Genomic DNA, 20633 nt, shown 5'->3' on the forward strand with positions numbered 1-20633 from the left:
CTAGAGACTGAGCTGAAAGGTTACCTAGTTATCTAAGTGATCTATTTATTTTTATTTTTTTCATCATCTTCATCTTCCTCGCGTTGTCCCGGCATTTTTGCCACGGCTCATGGGAGCCTGGGGTCCGCTTGGCAACTAATCCCAGTAATTGGCGTGGGCACTAGTTTTTACGAAAGCGACTGCCATCTGACCTTCCAACCCAGAGGGTAAACTAGGCCCGTATTGGGATTAGTCCGGTTTCCTCACGATGTTTTCCTTCACCGAAAAGCGACTCGTAAATATCAAATGATATTTCGTACATAAGTTTCGAAAAACTCATTGGTACGAGCCCGCCGGGGTTCGAACCCGCGACCTCCGGATTGAAAGTCGCACGCTCTTACCGCTAGGCCACCAGCGCTTTTCTTTCTTTATTTATTTTTATTTTTTATTTATTATTAAATAGTACCGAATTTCCAGGGGTCCCCGCACTAGGCTAGGCCTGTACCGCGGGAGACCAAGTATGCATTTGTATGTCATGAGTGACAGTTGGAATAATAGAGAAAAAATAATAATTTATAATTATGAACTAAAAGTACATTGTCTGTTAGTGAAATAAAAAACATTACATTACAGTTTTACAAAAACTACTTTCCTAGTGGACACAAGTTTAGATAGACTATAGAGTTAATGAAATAGTTTTATATAAGTGACAAACCTACCACTACAAAAATTAATTTACATATTAAACTAACACGTGTCATTAACATCACTTTAAATTCGATGCTCGGATCTACTTGCTAGGTAGCAAATTTTTGCACTAATGTTTAACAAAATGTATCTCACAAACGGTTAGAAATATTAACGTGATTAAACTGATTAATAAGTGAAACATTTCATACGTAGCTTAAACGATTCCCCGTTTGCATAAAAGTCCTTCGTTCTATTCCACCCGATATACACGGTGTATTAATAAATAAATATAAATATAATATATTCAGTTTCCTCATATACACCGTGTATATAGGTATAGATAAGTTTCGGCAAGTTCAAACTTAATAGCTGTTCGAAGTTTGCATTGTTTAACATCAGCAATTACTTTGCTTTGGGTAAATATGTACGAAGCTCAAACAGGAAATTGCTAATAACTTGCGGATGAAGTTATAACTATAATATCTGGCAGACCGAGCAAAGCTCGGAAAACATATAAAAACTCGAAAATGTGCGTTTTCGCAGGGATAAGACCTAGCTAGATCGATTTTTCGCCCCCGAAAACCCCCATATAGGAAATTTCATTGAAATTGTTAGAGCCGTTTCCGAGATCCCGGAAATATATATATATATAAATAAATAAACAAACAAGAATTGCTCGTTTAAAGGTATTAGATATATATATTCGATGTAGGTAAGTATATCTATAGGTAGGTACACCCCAGGCCACAAGTATGGAAGCAACGTTATTTTCTTTATTTATTTTTAATAGCTTATTATCCTATTTTCTTTCCCAACTCTTCACAATACTTAGAATCCTTATGAATTATGAATCCTTTAGACTTCCTCTTTTTCATACAAAATAAATATTGCCTTCAATGTACGCTGCCATCAGTGTGTTTGACGTTGCTTGTCACGCTTTAAACATTACAAAATTTGCAATACATTGCGTCTTAGAATAAACTTTAAAGTGTAATAAAAATCAAAACATGAGTTATTTCCAAAAGTTGCTAAAATAATGTTGGTCAGTTTGAGGAGTACAGCCTACAGTTTAATTTATTGCTCCTGTTACCTGTAACAGAAGAATCACCCTTAAGCACCCTGTATTCTTAGAAAACATCCATGACTCAGGAACAAATATTTGTGATAAACACGCAATTAAATGCCCTTACAAGGTTCGACCCCGGGACCTCCTGTTTAGAAAGATTATCTTCTAAAACTCGCAATTAGTAGAAACAGTGGATGGATAAAATATCTGAAAAAAAAATATATTTTTCACACCACCTATTCGGATAAGAGCTTTTTCTTCCCTGCTAGGAGGCATCAAAGTGGCACTTTTCCTCCCTGCTAGGAGGAATCAAAGTGGCACACTATTTTTTTTACATTTTTTGCACATTATTTTTTTAGCTTAAATAATCTGTTTAAGCATCAGATTGTGTCAACACTATGATTTTTTTATTTTCCTCATAGTTGATGTGAAAAGCAGTATGTGTCACACGGTATCAAAATTATTTCGTCTTGGGCGTTAATACTTAAATCCCTCATTGCGCTCAGGATTCAATGTACGCCCTTGACGAAAATATATCATTATGATCCCTTGTAACACAAACTACTATTCCGTCTACAAACTAGACTAAAGTATAATGATTGGCAACTCGGGTTATTCCCACTAGTTACCACCAAGTTGTTACCAGTGGTAACTAGGTACTCGGTGTTTTTTTTTTTCCACCTTTTGCCACTGGTATATAACTACTGGGAAAAATAATTCGATTAAAAATAAACTCTGTTTGGTGGTATACGTACTGGTAACTAGGTGCTGGGATTTTTATTTTCCCAGTAGCTACCAGCACTAGTAAAAGGTGGGATTTTTTCCGGAGTAAGTTTGTTAAGAGTGGTTAAATGTGGGAAAAAAATCACAGTAGTTACCACTGGTAACTTTGTGGTAACAAGTAGGAACAACCCGGCAACTTGGTGAACTAATGAACTAAGACTATCGTTGACCTGCGGTGTAATTTATCATTACTGCTCCACTAGTTTTGTAGGTAAGTTCCTAGCTTTTTTCCAATAATGAACTAGAGTAAACAAACATTAACGGTGTGACGTAGTTGATGGATGGTCCCACGTGAAAGTAAATGACAGTTTTTAATAGCGTGTGACTGAAAGAGACACGTATCACGCTGTCACGTATTAGCATAGAGAAATATAGTAAGACAAGAGTGCTCACTCCATACATCAGTTCAGACTATTAATTTCAGTGTCTACATCTAGCATCGAGTAGCGGAACTATCAGTACTGCTACTTGACAATGGATGTAGCACCGACCGGAAAGTCTTATCTCAACAGCATAAAACTTTCCGGTCGGTGCTACATCTATTGTCAAGTAGCAGTACTGATAGTTCCGCTACTCGATGCTAGATGCTAAATAGTCTTTTTGGTACTAAAATGTACACTCTATGTATTTTTTTCTTTATCGTATTAGATAAGGGCGACTGTATGTAACTGGCTACAATAATTTGGAAAAAAACGGGACCAATCTGTATGCATATACATACATACTAACAAAAAAAGAATTTTCAAAATCGGTCCAGTAATGACGGAGATATGGAGTAACAAACAAAAAAAAGGAAAAAAAAAACAACCTAATTAATAACCTCCTCCTTTTGAGATTTGGAAGTCGGTTAAAAAATAAATTGTGTAGGTACCTATAAGTCCTATAATATAAATTTGAAAGTTAAGTAGTCTATAGCACAAATATTTTTTAATATTTTACTACAGAATAACATTTAATGCCATTATATTTACTCAGCTTCATAAATATATTTATATTGAAGCATTAATGAAATAAATAATTCTGGAACCGTAAAGGGCACATAAAACGGTGCAGATATTACCTTTAAGTAAAGCCTTAATATAAAACAACCCTTTACACGCACTAAAACGATGTCTGTTTCCATTTTATCACCTTTTTATGACTGTGTCGAATGTTTGAAAAGATTTAGGTTTATGAACATTTAGTCTAATCAAAACAGACGCAATGTGTACCAATAGGTACTTTATTCACTGCTGTATTATTATCAACCTCCGTTATTAATGTTGCAATTCATTGAAAATCAGGGTCGGTACCGCAAGGAACCCTAATTTCGCTGTTGGCGTCCAACTTCGCCTAAGTAAAAAGTTTTTGTCAAAAATTTAAGTTTTGGTACAAGCTTTTTTCGCTGACTGTACTTTTCTTTCCATAGGCAACTAATACTCAGCGAGACATTTCTAAAAACCCTAAACACAATTAGGTTGCGTTGTTTTATCACAGAGTTCCTATGGCCACCTCCTCTCTCCATCATCAGATCAGCTCGATGGTAACATAATATTGCATTGTCACCCGACTTATCTATATATATCTCGGATATATATATATATGTCGGCGAAGGATGGGCCTAATGGCGGTGGGCGCCTGGGGGTAGTACCTAGATGTATTACTTCACAGCCAAAATAGTAGGTATGCTACCAACGCATGAAATAAACATTCGGACTCATTAACCATACTAGTGCCTACTATTATTTCAGTACTAAATAATCAAAATAACTAAACGATTTTACGATGGAATCGGATTCAATAAAAATAAAAAGATCAAATGAAATCGTTCATATCTTTATTTAAGTCAAACTACACCGGCTCCAACCCTACACCTCTGACCCGAGAAGATTTAACCCGGCAACAAACTCGGCGGGACACATCTTTTCAAAACAACACATAGTTTCTTTATTTTACAAAAGTAAGCTTCTAATGGCACATAAGAAATCAAAATAACACTTGGAATAAAACACTTAGCTAAACGGTTAAACAACGTGAGAATCTATAAGCTTTCAGAATAATTCTTCAGGTGTAAGCCTTCAGGAACGTAGCGAATTAGGCACGAGGTATGGCTAACGATAACGTCCGATCTCTAGCGCGGTCCGATCAAGAAGAAGGAAGCCAGTTCCAGCGGCGGAGCCAACCGCTCCCGCCTCCAATTCAAGTTGGTAAACCTGCCTGACCAGTCTACCAACATAACGAGAAAAATGCCTGCTCGTGCCTACGTTCACTCAAGATACACATCTTGACGTTCCAAAGCCTTCTACCTGTCATTTTAGTTCAACAATACGCCAAACATTGCTAATCGATTTTATAAAGGCGTCTAACTATGAACTGTAATGCTGCAATACGTCTTTCTGGTGTCTCGCTCCAACATATATATATATATATATATATATATATATAAATGCATGTGTCCTGACTGACTGACTGACTGATTCATCAACGCAGAGCCGAAACTACAAAAGCTAGAAAGTTGAAATTTGCACACTAGGTTGCATTTATAAAGTGTACAAGAGATAAGAAGCGATTTTGAGAAATTCAACCCCTAAGGGGGTTAAAAGGGGGATGAAAGGTTGTATGGGGTACAAGTTTTATTTTAAGCTAGGAATTTGAAACTTTGTAAAAATGTATTATATTAAAAAACAAGAAAACTAATTTCTGCGTTTTTGAAAATTCATCCCCCAAGATGGTGAAAAAGGGGTTGAAAGTTTGTATGGAGATCAAATATTTTTGTGAGTGTGGGACTTGAAACTTTGCATATGGGGAAATTATTATAAGACAGAAAAAGTAATTTCAGCGTTTTTGAAAATTCATCCCCTAACAGGATTAAAATGGGGTTGAAAATTTGAATCCATTACAAATGCTTTGAAACTTCTTAGAAAGGCATAATAGCCGATTACAAAAAAAAGTAATTGCGACGTTTTAGAAAATTCAACCCCTAAGGGGATAATAAAGGAGATGAAATTTTGTCCTGGGGTGTAAATTTTATTTTAAGCTAGGAATTTGAAACTTTGTAAAAATGTATTATATTAAAAAACAAGAAAACTAATTTCTGCGTTTTCGAAAATTCATCCCCCAAGGTGGTGAAAAAGGGGTTGAAAGTTTGTATGTTTATCAAATATTTTTGTGAGTGTGGGACTTGAAACTTTATATATGGGGATATTATTATATAACAGGAAAAGTAATTTCAGCGTTTTTGAAAATTCATCCTCTAACAGGGTTAAAAAGGGATTGAAATTTTGAATCCATTACAAATGCTTTGAAACTTCTTAGAAAGGCATAATAGCCGATTACAAAAAAAAAAGTGGGACGTTTTAGGAAATATAACCCCTAAGGGGGTAAAAAAGGGAATCAATCTTTATCATGGGGTGCAAATTTTATTTTAAGCTAGGACCTTGAAACTTCGTAAAAAGGTATTAAATTAAAATAAAAGAAAACTAATTTCAGCGTTTAAAAAAAAATCATCCCCGAGGTGGTGAAAAAGGGGTTGAAAGTTTGTACGGAGATCAAATATTTTTGAGAGTGCGGGGCTTGAATCTTTGTATAAAGCCATATTATTAGACCTCAAGAAATGTAATTTCAACGTTTTTAAAAATTTGTCCCTTAAAAGGGTTAAAAAGGGGTTGAAAGATTGTATAGGGTTTAAATTTAATTTTAAGCTACGAATTTGTAACTTCGTAGAAAGTTATGTCATTAAAAGAGAAGAAAACTAATTTCAACGTTTTTTTAAAATTCAACATTTTAGGTGGTGAAAAAGGGGTTGAAAATTTGTATGGAGGTCAACATTTTTTTTCAAGTGCGGGACTTGAATCTTAACATACTATTAGAATACGAGAAAAGTAATTTCAGCGTTTTTAAAAATTCATCCCCTAAAGGTTTAAACAGGGGTTGAGAGTTGGTAGAGGGTTCAAATTTTATTTAAAGCTAGGAACTTCTAACGTCGTAAATAGGTAGTTAAGTAGCAGGATTTATTAAACAGTGGACTTGAAAATCTTATGGGGGTTGAGAGAGATAATATCGAGAACAATTTTATTCAGTTAGGGGCTTGAAACTTCGTAGCCAGGTTGTGAAAGACAAATCTCATGCGTTGTATAATAATTAACAAATGATTAACCGTTCCTACTGCTATCTTTTGCTGCCTAATGTTCTAAGCTAATGTAGAATTTATAACCACCAATATACAAATCCACGCGTACGAAGTCGCGGGCAACAGCTAGTACTTACATATGTATGCAAATTTTCAGCTTCATCGGAAATCTTGTAAGGACAGGTGAAAGTAAATAATAGCTTGTAAAAAGGCCGGTAAGCTGAAGCCGCCGGTTCGATTCCGCCCTTGGCCATCCGAGTTGGTCACTTATCTATATTATGTATCTACTTATACTTTTTTCGGTTTATACTTTTTTTCTTGAACAAGCTTCTTTGCATTGTTATTATAATATTTATATACCGCACATTTTCTGAATAATGCCTTTAATTACACAGATGCCTTGCTACATGAAAAACTAGAAATAATAATAGAATGTTTCCGAACTTCTAGGACCACAAAGTTTGAGCAACTGTTACAAAATGCATGAAATCAACATCTGGCCTGGCCTTTAAAATAAATAAATAAATAAATAAAATAAATAAAGTTTTATTTTCAGGCATCACGTACAGTAGATAGTACACCCATATCAAACTAAATATTAAAACTTAAAACTAAAATAAAAGCAAAGTAAAACAAGTTAAATAGTTAATTGTTACTATTTTTTGTTTCCGTTTGGCATGTCGAAAACGAGGCACTACAACTATTTCTTTGTTTCAACAAAGACAAGTAAATAATAAAAACTCTTAATCATCATCTTCCTCGCGTTTGTCCCGGCATTTTTTGCCACGGCTCATGAGAGCCTGGGGTCCGCTTGGCAACTAATCCCAGGAATTGGCGTAGGCACTAGTTTTTACGAAAGCGACTGCCATCTGACCTTCCAACCCAGAGGGTAAACTAGGCCTTATTGGGATTAGTCCGGTTTCCTCACGATGTTTTCCTTCACCGAAAAGCGTCTGGTAAATATCAAATGATATTTCGTACATAAGTTTCGAAAAACTCATTGGTACGAGCCGGGGTTTGAACTCGCGACCTCCGAATTGCAAGTCGCACGCTCTTACCGCTAGGCCACCAGCGCTTCAATAAAAACTCTTATAATAATCATAATCATAATCATAATCTTTATTGTTTCTTAATGTTTTTACAAATCTATTAAGTCAGTAAGTCATTATTAATTAACTAGCGACCCGCCCCGGCTTCGCACGGGTTAACAAATTATACATAAACCTTCCTCTTGTATCACTCTATCTATTTAAAACAAACCGCATCAAAATCCGTTGCGTAGTTTTAAAGATCTAAGCATACATAGGGACAGACAGACAGCGGGAAGCGACTTTGTTTTAAACTGTGTAGTGATACCAGCTTTTGTACTTAACTATGTCGACGAGGATTTCTGTGAATACTACTGAAGTACTGATATGCCGTCAAAAAGTTTCTAAAATTGCGATTTGTCCAAATCTTCAGAAACTTCTTATATTTTTGTATGGGAATCGAAAAATTCCATTTAAAAATAAAAGTTTCCCTACCTTTCTGATATTTTCGAGAACATTTCTAACTTTTTGGAAAATTTCTACATCCTTCCTTGGGAGTTGGGACTCAAACTATCTCCTTAACCAAGTACATCGATCAGCGGTTTTAAACGTCAGGTAGGGACACAAAGCTGCTTTTGCGTTTATAAATAATGATGAAACCTTAATTTAAATACACAGTTCATATTCTGCAATACAAAACGACAAAGAGGTGACAGTAAAATCCACTCCCCACATCGAATATTCATGGAAAACTAGAACTTTACGCCCTAGGGAGCAGACGCTTAAGTTAGTTACCAATTGCTGCCAATTCCGGGATAATTCCATTGTCCGAGCTTGTAATTCCAATTGCCGGCCTTAAAATAGCTTTGTTGGCTTAAATTTAATAGCATCCTATTAAATTAAGCCAACAAAGCTATTTAAAGGCCGGCTATCTAAATAAATGCTTGGTTGATTTAAATATTTTATTGCTGAACAAGTAGTTTTTGCTGCATCACTATCACTACACCTGTATGTTTCTGTATGTATGTATGTATGTTCGTGATTAAACTCAAAAAGAACTGGATGAATTTTAATGCTGTTTCCACTTATGAATAGAGTGATTCTTTAGGAAGGTTTTGGTGTATAACTATTTTAAGAATAGCGACTAATGCGACGAATTGTGACTTTAATAGTCAATTGTATGAAATACATATATGTGGGTTAATGAATGTTCTTTAATATCCAAACAAAACAAACACACTAGGCATCCAATTACAAAAAAATATTTGAATGCACCAAATACGGCAATAACTTTTTCAATCATAAAAACCGTTTATGGCCCCACTCTGTATAATTTCGAGAGGTTAAATATAATTAACTTCTACCCCCCCCCCTGCACCCCCTACCCCCATCCCCTTCTACTGGTTTAAATTTCCTCTGGCTGTCCATGATATGACATTTAAAAAATATTATTATGATATTTTTTTAACAAGTGGATTAAAAGGCAACGTGGGGATGATTTGTTTTTTTTCTAAGACAAAACCAAAACGGTTATGACTTATGTTATGTATGTGTGATTGTGTGTGTATGTTTGTATTCTTAAGAGGACTCATGTACGCAAAATTCTACTTTTTATATTAAATTTTTACACGTTTTTACAAAGGCAAACGGAAACTAGATAATATTTTCAAGGGCAGACCTTTGTAGGTTCATAATTCATATTGCTTTTATGGGTCAGGGTAACGTTGACCCGATAGAAAAAAAAACACGAAGACATCATGTATAGGCACAGAATAAATAATAGTACTAGGTACAGAAGACTCACTCTCTAACAAAACGCGTCTGTTACGATCAGCACAGATATGGCCGCTAGGTGGCGACAACCACGCGCGGCTTTTGGCTTTCCCCAAAATTGGGGCGGAACGGATGTACTTTTAGCTACCTGTGGCAAAGCGACAAATCGCGGAGTGAGCCGAGGGTAACTCTTTTCAAGAATAGAATGACTCAAGTACCTACTTACCTATCTATAGACTAGTAGTTCGCCCCGAACTGAGAACTCGCGGTTCTCCAAAAATATCAATTGAATGCAGTCGTCAAAGGATCGAAAACCGCGTACGATTTATTGCAAGGTCTGTGGAGCCCTTAACTGATACTGTATCTGTGGTAAGCCGAAATATTTCCTGTCAAATGTGAAATACCTATTCGCTAGGTGCACGACTGGTGCTGCCCTCTTTTTGGCGGACTTTCTACGTTAAATCTTATGGAGTAAAATTAGTTCAAGCGGCTGCCGCTAGTACTAAGTGCGGACATTCCATAAGATTACCTGTGTTTGTGACGATCAGCGCCACTTCCCCCTCCACCGACTTCGCACCTTGCCAATATTATGTTTATTTTATTTTATTTTTATCTTGCTAATTATTTCAAAATGGTAAATTTAAAAACGATATTATGAAAGTGTAAGCCGATCACTTTCATTTGATACCAACCTCGACCATACTTTCTTGCAAATAAAATGACCAGAATAGCAAGACACCTCACAAACAGCTTTTTGGCCTTCTAAGCTCTTCTAGCTCAATAACCCCTTGATCGAGCCTGCTCATAATTTAATGACTAAAATATAATGCCCTCGACTACACGTTTAGCCAATTTCATTTAAATTAGAACAAATTTGCTTAAGTTATTGTGTATCAAACTATCTTCTGACAGTTCAGCTTAAAAACATCGAAATGCCGGGACGTGCCGCTAGCCAGCCGCGTGTTCAAAGTTGAATGTAAGAACTTCGCTTCGCTTCGCTCGCTCGTTCGATAATACATACCTATAACTCTGAATTAACTGACAAGTACCTATCTAAATCTCTAAAAATTCAGCAGTCCATTCCAATTTTCATTAAAAAATTTAAAAAATTCAGCTTTTCCCGAACCTCATTAGCCTACAGGTGCGAACACAATCTCGGCAAGTCGAGCAATAAATCTTTATTAAATCCTCGCAAATCCTCATAAATTATCAAAACAAGAGAAACGGAGATGCTTTCACTCCGCTAAAAATATCTTAAAACGCTGAAAAAAGAAATGCTAAATTGCAAACGCGTGACTATTCAACTCAGGTAATTTGATATTCCATTTTACAAAGTAAACCATGAAATATGAACAGAGCGAGTCACCTGGCCGATTCTAATTTAACAAATCGTTGCGGTTATGATACCATTTAGATACGACCTCGATCAGTCAGACTATTTCTGCTCTCAAGAATATGGTATTTTCCTACTAGTCAAATCAGCTTCTTTTTTAGAACTGTCAAAACGATTTGCTAATATGGGATTTATATGAAACATTACACAATGACGTCACGGTCAACTCAACTCACCGACTTTTCATATTTCTATCCGATTTATTAAATAAAACTTTTGTTTAAAAATAACTGCATGCATGGTGTGAAATAATTTATTTTTTTTACTGCCGTACTTTTATTTGTCATTTAAAGGGTCACCTTTAAACCCCTATCTTATAGTTGTCAAGATAAGTCTTTAGAAAAAAGTATTTGTGGATACATGCAGTATCTTTTTGGCACTTTTACGATACTTCGTGTAATCACCACTTAAAAAATATTTTATGAAATATATTGTTGCCAACCCAATTTTAATTGTCATCTCAGACAGATGAGTGAACCATAGACATGTTTTTTTTTATTTCATTCATTCTTTCCCCGCCCGTATCCTCCATTCTTTGCTACTTCTTGAATTAAAAATATTTGTAAAATTTACAATTTTATTTCAAAGTAAGTGCTTGGTCGTAGAAAAATTATTGTATGCAACGTTGTTTAACTGAGTCAAAAAATACTCGTGACGTCTTTTTAACAATTTTCGGCTTCGCCTCAAATTGTTACTCACGCCACTCGCCTTTTTTGACCTCTCTTAAACAACGGTTGCATAAAATACTATTATATTCAGTCAAATACCCTATTAACACAGGTTACAAAAGCGACAGCCGTCTGCTCTTTGGACCTAGTATAGAGAAAACTAGGCCTTATAGTTAGGTATTAAATATTGCTCGTTATTGGCCTTCCGTATTGCTCAACAAGTGTAAACTGTAAAGGGGCCCACTGATTAACAGTCCGCCAGACGGTATCGGCCTGTCAGTTGTTCGGAACTGTCAAATTTTTGTTCTAACTGACAGGCCGATACCGTCCGGCGGACTGTTAATCAGTGGGCCCCTTAACGGCACCTGTGAAACACGCGATTTTCAGTGAGATTTATGTTACAAAAAATATCACTCAATATTTACTACGCAGCTTTCCGGTTGAGGAAAACATTGTTAAAAACCTGACCTGGTTGGATATGGATTAAGGCAGGGCTCGGAACCAGTATTGAACCAGTATCGTTACAAAACCGTTATATTATTTCGTTCATTAAAAACTGGTCAATTAATTGAACGCAAAAGTAATAGTAGTTTGTATTACAAGGGATCAAAATGATATATTTCTGTCAAGGGCGTATATTGAATCCTGAATGAAGCTATGGATTCTACAATATTCTATAAAGTAGAATCCTGAGCGTAATGAGGGATTCAATTGTTGACGCCCAAGACGAAAGAATTTTGATACCGTGTGACATATTCTGCTTTTCACACCAACTATGAGGAAAATAAAAAAAATCTTAGTATTGACACAATCTGATGCTTAAACAGATTATTTAAGCTAAAAAAATAATGTGCAAAAAAATGTAAAAATAGTGGGCTAGAACAGAAAAGTGTTACTTTAATCCCTCCTAGCAGGGAGGTAAAGTGCCACTTTGATCCCTCCTAGCAGGGAAGAAAAAGCTCTTTTCCGAATAGGTGGTGTGAAAAAAAATTGTTCTCCTGCCGCCTGTGGCTTTCATGAATTATAGACTTTTATAATATTTAAAACCTTCGCGTTTTGAACACATATTAACTCACATTTATAGACGGGTCTAACGCGAAATTTATTCAATTACCTTTATATTATATACCGACGTTTCGACACAGGTTTCACTGGTCATGGTCGCGGCCAACTAATGTCCCAGCAAACCTGCAGCAGTGAAACCTGTGTCGAAACGTCGGTATATAAAGGTAGTTGAATAAATTTCGCGTTAGACCCGTCTATAAATGAGAGTTAATATTATAGACTTTTTACAAAATTTCGCTTATCACAACGATGCCAAGCCAAGTTTTCCCTTTCGGTTTGGTGTTTCTCTGCTCAAATTCTTGAAGTTATTATTTTTGTATATCCAATACCAGGAAAACATTTAACTGGGTCAAAAACGTCCGGGAAAATCGGCTTTTCTATACATTTTATAATTAAATTTTAAGAATATTTTTTATTCAGCAAATAACGTAGTTAATGGTGTATACAATCATACAAAAATAGCTTAAAATATTCTTCTAAAGTAATTACAAAGCTAAATAAAATATTATATTCATCGAAAAGGAATGACTTTATATTTTCGTCATAACTTAAATTAGTTTTAATGCCTTGAACCTTCTAAAAGCAATATTATTTATTCTATTGAGAAAAAAGCGATGATCGGTTCTCAAACATATCTCTCTTCAAAATGAAATCTTCAAAACTTTTGTATGACAGCCGTCTCGAATAGTGATGTGCCAAAAGAATTACCCTTCCCGGAATCACATGAGTAATTTACCGGGAAGATTATCCAATTTAAACTGCCATACTAACATTAAACTAATGTTATGGTTTACCTCACGTCACATTCCTACCTAATTATTAGTCACCCGTGTGACATGTTTCGGAGAGCCTAGGTTTTTGCATTTATCAACCACTAATGCTGCATGTGTAACGGTCACAATAACAAGCGCGAATGCGTATTTTTTATGTTTTGTTTACTATTTTGATTTGTGTATTTTAAGTAGTCACACTACTTTACATACATTTTAATCTGCAATAGATGTCATATTCTAAGCTTCCGCCACTGAAGCTTGGTCACTTTTTAGTATAATGACATTTATTTTAGTTTAGGTATATTAAAATATCGCACTTTCAACCATTACCAGCTGCAGTTAAAATGTACATACCTACACTCAGTGGCGAGTTTGTCCCAAGGCCGAGTAGGCCCGGGCCTAGGGAGGCCAGATACTAAGACTATAATTATATAAAGAAATCAGTAAAGAAATAGGTACTAAATATTCCTACACTACCTTGAGCGGAACTTAAGTTACCGGGATATTACCTAATTTTGTAAAATTCCCGCTATCGTCACATTACTAGTCTAATACATTTTTCCTAACTTAAATATTCTCGCAGAGTTCCATTGTGCGAGGAAACTTCCGAAACTTTCGGAAAGTTATCCGAAAGCGAAATAAGTAATCATGCCTCCAATGGCATGTAAAATTATTCTGAACAGCTATTTTACATACATTTACCTACTTGTAACAATGTAAAATTATGGCGTCTTTGTTTCGTGATATATATACTTACATACCTATATAAACGATGACTCACGCTAGACCGGGCTGGGGCCGGGCCGGAGCTTCCGGCGCTTCGTTTCTATGGAAAGCACCACGGGACCATAGTGCTTACCATCATTGCCGTATGCCTGTTTGTCACCGACGTATAAAAAAACCTAATATGTTTTCACCCATAACAAATTTCTGATTCTGATTCTGAACAAATGTATCAATCTACCTATATACAGGGTGCTTCCTGTAACAGGAGCAATAAATTAAACTGTGGGCTGTACTCCTCAAACTGACCAACATTTGTTCAGCAACTTTTGAAAATAACTCATTGTTTTGATTTTTATTACACTTTAAAGTTTATTCTAAGACGCAATGTATTGCAAATTTTGTTATGTTTAAAGCGTGACAAGCAACGTCAAACATACTATGTCAGCGTACGTTGAAGGCAATATTTATTTTGTATGAAAAAGAGGAAGTCTAAAGGATTCATAATTTTTAAAAGTTGCTGAACAAATGTTGGTCAGTTTGAGGAGTACAGCCTTTAGTTTAATTTATTGCTCCTGTTACAGGAAGCATCCTGTATAGGTATGTATATGACCTTAACCAGGCGTGTCTCACTCCGCGATTTCGTCGCTTTGCTACAGGTAGCTCCGTTCGACCCCAATTTTGGGGAAAGCCATAAGCCGCGCGTGGCGCTGTCGCCACCTAGCGGCCATATCTGTGCTGATCGTAACAGACACGTTTTGTTAGAGAGTGTGTCTTCTGTACTTAGTACTATTATTTATTCTGTGCCTTAACTGTCCGTACATAGCTACCGCAACCCTGCCCACCATTTGTTTCGATCCCGCAAGTCAAAAAAACATGATAAATGGCCGCCGTAACGACAACACCCGATCGGATAAAATTTTATCTCTTTTTGATCAATCTCCATGATATTGCAATTCCTATCGTAATAACCTCTAGCTGCCCAGAGACCTATAAAAAGGTCTCCTGTTCCATTCTAATTTGAATCTTATTTTTGACAAGTCAAAGTTGAATTTTCATTGGCAAGCTTTGACGTCTGGGTGGCTAAGAGGATAAAACGAAATAAATGCTTGAATGAAAGTAAAACTTAAGTTAAAAAAAAAACTATTCTTGTAATTTGAAAGTTCACTTAAGCACACTTAGTTTTTAAGATAAACTTTAAAAGAAGTGCTCATCTTTAGTAAAGTTAAAGGTTAATAAAATATAATTTAATATTTTAGTTCCGTATTTTATCTATTAAAATATTTTTGTGTTTTTTTTAGGGTTTTGTAACACAAATTAAAAACATAAAAATAATTTGTTTTGATAAAAATACGAGCAATATTATAATAAAATTGGTTAGGTCTAGAGTCTTACTAAAAATAAAAATAAATCTTATCTTAGTATAATAATGTCCCATAATATTTATAATAATATTTATTGTTTGTTTATTTTATTGTTATTTTGACTACATTTTCTTACTTAGGTATTTTTCTTTCTTCGTCTTTTACAAAATTTTATAAAAGTTCACTAAAACAAAGCGTTATCTTCAAAATATTCTGCTCTAGTATTTACACATAAACGCAAATGTTTATTAAAATTAACAACAATATGCCGCTGTATAAATAAACTGTAACGTATTTTGGGCACAACCTGTAGTGTGTAAACTGTGTAAGTTACAACGCGCAACGTGGTTACTTTTAATTATTGATCGTCTGAAACCCTCCTACATAAAAAAATACCACTATTTTATTACATAAATATTTTCATACATAAACATATTCGCAACATTTACTCAAAAACTTTCAAATAAAACTTTCAAAAAACATACCTTAAAAACTTTCCCAACTCAAAAGTCACTTTCCACTCACAAATATTTTGCCACAATCACTAAAGTAATTATTAATAACTGTTATATACTATTAAACAGTAATTTTAAGTAATATACGTATATTTAATACGTATCGTAATATAGTAGCGTACAGAGAACAACCTCTCACCCCGGCGGCTCCTTTATTACTAACGTGGGAGTTGCTACCCCTTCTCGAAGGAATCTGAGGTGTAAATTATCGGGCGAAACAAGCTTTATTCTATGGGCCCGTTTCCGATTTTGAACTAGATATCTATTATACATCACCAAGATATTTGCATGTCGTTCATCGACTGAATACTTTATCACCTACTGTACCTTAACATCCTGTACTACATATTGTTTTAAGTATTCTAGCAAATAAAATAATTCTGATTCTGATACAACAACGATATTTTTAAGATCTAGCCTGTCAAATTTGACATTTCCGCGATTCTGGAGATACTTTGAACGATTTCGACAATGTCTAAAACGTCTCGTTATGTATTTTTAGATCTCAAAACGATTTTGAAACGATCTTACTACTATAATTAAACGTAAAAGTGACATTGGTTGCCTGAATTGAGCTGCAAAAGATATCTAGTTGAAATCTAAACTACCAGGTATCTAATACATATCGTATCGTTCTCTTCTCTAGAACGGATCTTGTTTTCCGAATACCGCGGTTATTCTATAGGTTGGACTTTCTATAGCCTTACCACAAAATTTAGCGGAATTTGAGATTGTAAATTATTTGAAAGCAAGCTTTCTGATTGAAATTTTCTCAATTTTCACATAATTATTATTATTTACTTTAAAGTAAATAAAGACCACGGGGACAATGCCGTCCTCGAAACGTCGGAGGTACTTAATTATAAAGCTTAAGTTTACGCTCCGTTAACGTACCTAATTAATAAAAAGTTTTCCTCTATAAGTTGGAGATTGTACGTCCTGAGAGTCCCTATACCAAACGACTCTCAACAATCTGCCAGAGGGCTCTTAGATTCTTCGGGCACATAATGCGGTCGCCACACCACGGCCTCGAACGTGACACCATACGTGATCATACTGGGGCAACTGATTTAAACTTTCACGATTTTTACACATTATTAAATTGTACAACGGGACTTAATCGCGTATCTAAGTTTTAAGATTTACCTCCGCCGTTTCGAGGACGGCGTTGTCCCCGTGGTCTCGGAGAAGACTGGCTTAAGTTGACATCAGCATCTTCTAACCGCGCGAGTTTTTCGAACTACCCGCACTTGGTCTTGTTTATCCGCTTGAACGTTTTCGTTTCGTGAACGTCGACACACAACCCTAACGATATTAGATTTAAAGAAGCATAATTGTGATCATTCTGTACACCTTTATTCAAGGAATCCATTTTGGCGGGTATTCGGGCCAGGAGACCAGGTTTGTCGAAATAAAAGTTGTTCCGAATAGCTTCTCAAACGTATAATCGAATTTAGAATTAAATTACACTTGTAACACAGTATTTGACATAGATTACTTTCGATTAGAATTAATATGGCGTTCCACCGTAGCACGTGAGGTGCGAGCGCAACATGGCGACCTCCGAATCATAACTGTCACTCTAATCAACATGGCCGCCACCCCAGCGCTCGGTGTTACGTCACTTTGACAGCTGTCACGTTTCGTTCCGAAATCAAACACGCGATACTAGCGCCATCAAGCCAATTCTCTTGATGCGCCGTCAGATTTATCGGACTATTTACTAATGACTGGATTCCATGTGGATGAGATCTGGAAACCCCTGGAAACGTCGGAGGTAAATCTTAAAACTTAGATACGCGATTAAGTCCCGTTGTACAATTTAATAATACTGGGGCAAGTTGAAGGCAAGCGCGCTAGAGGAAGAGCCCCTGCAAGATGGTCGGACTCAATAAAACAAGCATGTGGTTCCATGCAGAGGGCAGCCCACATATCCCTTGTTCGCGATAAATGGAGGGACATAGTTAGGGTTTGCACGACGGGTCCGAAATGTATGGGAAGATCCGCGGATCCGGATTCAGATCCGGATAATTGCATACATTTCGGATCCGGATTGCAAACCCTAGTCACGATCCTCAGTCATTTAGATGCATGTCGCATAGGTATACATACAATTTCATGTAGACACCTATTTTAAAAACAAAATTAACCCACTTGGAAGACTTGGCAACGAATCTTCAATATTTACTAACCAAAAAACATTGTTCTCTGCCAAAATGAGAACTGGAAACAACTTTTCACTTTCCGGGAAGGCACATGAGAAAAATAAAGCTCTATTTTAGGAGGGACTAATATAATATAATACAATACAATACTCTTTATTGCACACCTCGCCAAACTCGTAGTTAAAACGACGTGACGTAATGTAAAATTATAATAAAAATAATAACAGTGATTTTCCACGTAAGTTTATTTTGCGGGATTGTTTTCAAACTGTTTTCAAACTATAGAAGTTGGTATGAAAATATTATTATTTTGTGGTGCTTGTAAACATGTTTATCAGTTTTATCACAATACCTACTAAACAGAAAACCCTTAACCCTTTATGTCTAAAATACTGGACATAAACATAGACCCTCTTTTTGTATTTTTTCCTAACCAGAATCAACGCATAGTTGGGCGTTTTTTTTTTGTTGTCCCCTACACTTTTTTTTAATTGGACCAATTAAGTTGAAATTTGGTACACATATGTAAGTTTGTGACCCAAAGATGGACGTGTAAAGTAAATAAATGAATTTTAAATATGGAGGCCATTTTTGGGGGGTAAATGAGAAAATTAAAAAATAAAGTTTTTCTATATCGTGTTACATATCAAATGAAAGAGTTGATTGTAAGAATCTGAAATGTATTTTTTTTATAATTTTAGGATAAATAGTTTAGCGGTTATTCAAGAAAATAGGCAAAAAATTACCATTCCCCCAATCCCCCCTATCTCCGAAACTACTGGGTCTAAAATTTTGAAAAAAATACACAAAATAGTTCTTTACCTACAGTTGACAGGAAAACCTATTAGAAATGTGTAGTCAAGCGTGAGTCGTACTTAATTACTTATAGTCTTTGACCCTACCCCTACGGTTTTTCTTTTAATGTTTTCTCCGAAACTACTGGACCAATTAAGGTGAAAATTGGTAAACATATGCAAGTTTGTAAATCAAAGACGGCCATGTAACGCAAACAAATGAATTTTAAACATGGGAGCCACTTTTGGGGTGTAAATGGGAAACTTAAAAAATAAACTTTTTCAAACTATATCTTGTTACATATCAAATGAAAGAGCTCATTGTGAGTAACTCAAAAATTTTTTCGGTTATTTTAGGATAAATAGTTTAGCAGTTATTCAAGAAAATAGGCAAAAAATGACCATTCCCCCCCCTTATCTCCGAAACTACTGGGTCTAAAATTTTGAAAAATATACACATAATAGTACTTTACCTACAGATGACAGGAAAACCTATTAGAAATGTGCAGTCAAGCGTGAGTCGTACTTAATTACTTATAGTCTTTGACCCTACCCCTACGGTTTTTCTTTTAATGTTTTCTCCGAAACTACTGGACCAATTAAGGTGAAAATTGGTACACATATGCAAGTTTGTGACTCAAAGACGGACATGTAACGCAAACAAATGAATTTTAAACATGAGAGCCACTTTTGGGGGGTAAATGGGAAACTTAAAAAATAAAGTTTTTCAAACTATATCTTGTTACATATCAAATGAAAGAGCTCATTGTAACTCAAATTTTTTTTTGTAATTTTAGGATAAATAGGACAAAAAAACGACGAAAAAAATGACGCGTTTCGAGAAAAGGTAGGTTATAGTGCCCTTTCGCTTCGCTTTGCTTGTCTTGGCGGGGGCACTGCCGTGCCCCCAGATACGAATATGTAGTGTATGGTATGAAGATGAACCTAACGTAGGGTTGCCATACGTCCCGGTACGCCGGGACATGGCCCGGTATGAAGCATGGTGTCCCGGCGTCCCCGTCCCGGCCGATAAGAAAATTGTCCCGGTTTAAAAATCATAGTTATTTAGTAGGGGGCTGGACTTGGTAAATAATAATATACCTACATTTCTACGTTTCATATGGCCAAATTAAAAAAAAAAATGTTTTATGGTACCTACTTTTAGCTAATGTCCAATATCATTTTCTCAGACACACAATCATTAGATGGTTATGTAAATTATGTTATTTTATAGCCTTTAAAGTCTGTAATGTAGAGCTCGAATTTCAGGCTCCCGAGGGCCTAAAACCTCATCAATGGAACTTCGGCCCTCCGAGTAACTCTTGTACATATGACACATATTATTGTTGAGTACATATGACGATTAGTTCGTGTTAGAGCGCTGCTTTCATACAGCTCGACCTTCGGCGTCGCTTAATTTTTAACAAATATAAACATTTGTTTCAGAAGCTTGGCATTTGCCTCGCATGAAAGCTCACCGCGCTGGTTATAAATACGCTTCGGGCTTATTAAGTAATGTGGAGATTTCTGAACTCGACCTTCAAGCCTCACTTTTTACCTAAATTTTTGGTTTGTCTTCCAAATCTCCTCTTCTTCAGCTTAGCCTTTGACCTCGCTGCGCCAAGCTCGGCCTGCGGTCTCGCTTTTTAATACAATGGACATTGGTTGGCGTCTATGCTCTAGCTGAGCTTATCCTGAAGCACGGCTTCGACCTCGCATAAAAGCTCGCCTCACTAGGGAACTTCG

At 35.8% G+C, this 20633-nt stretch overlaps 2 protein-coding genes across 3 annotated transcripts in view; one reads left to right on the plus strand and one right to left on the minus strand.

Annotated features, from left to right (window-relative positions):
• LOC134657473 (probable G-protein coupled receptor No18) overlaps nucleotides 1–16013 on the minus strand; it is an 85725-nt gene extending 69712 nt beyond the window's left edge. Inside the window, exon 1 of the mRNA XM_063513040.1 lies at nucleotides 15899–16013. The gene's annotated coding sequence lies outside the window, so the exon portion shown is untranslated. The remainder of the gene's footprint in view (nucleotides 1–15898) is intronic.
• The window catches only part of LOC134657439 (ABC transporter G family member 20-like), a 333481-nt gene that overhangs the window by 233238 nt on the left and 79610 nt on the right, over nucleotides 1–20633 (plus strand). The gene's annotated exons all lie outside the window — the stretch shown is intronic.

Source organism: Cydia amplana, chromosome 20, assembly GCF_948474715.1.
Source record: "Cydia amplana chromosome 20, ilCydAmpl1.1, whole genome shotgun sequence".
NCBI classification, from domain to species: Eukaryota; Metazoa; Arthropoda; class Insecta; order Lepidoptera; family Tortricidae; genus Cydia; species Cydia amplana.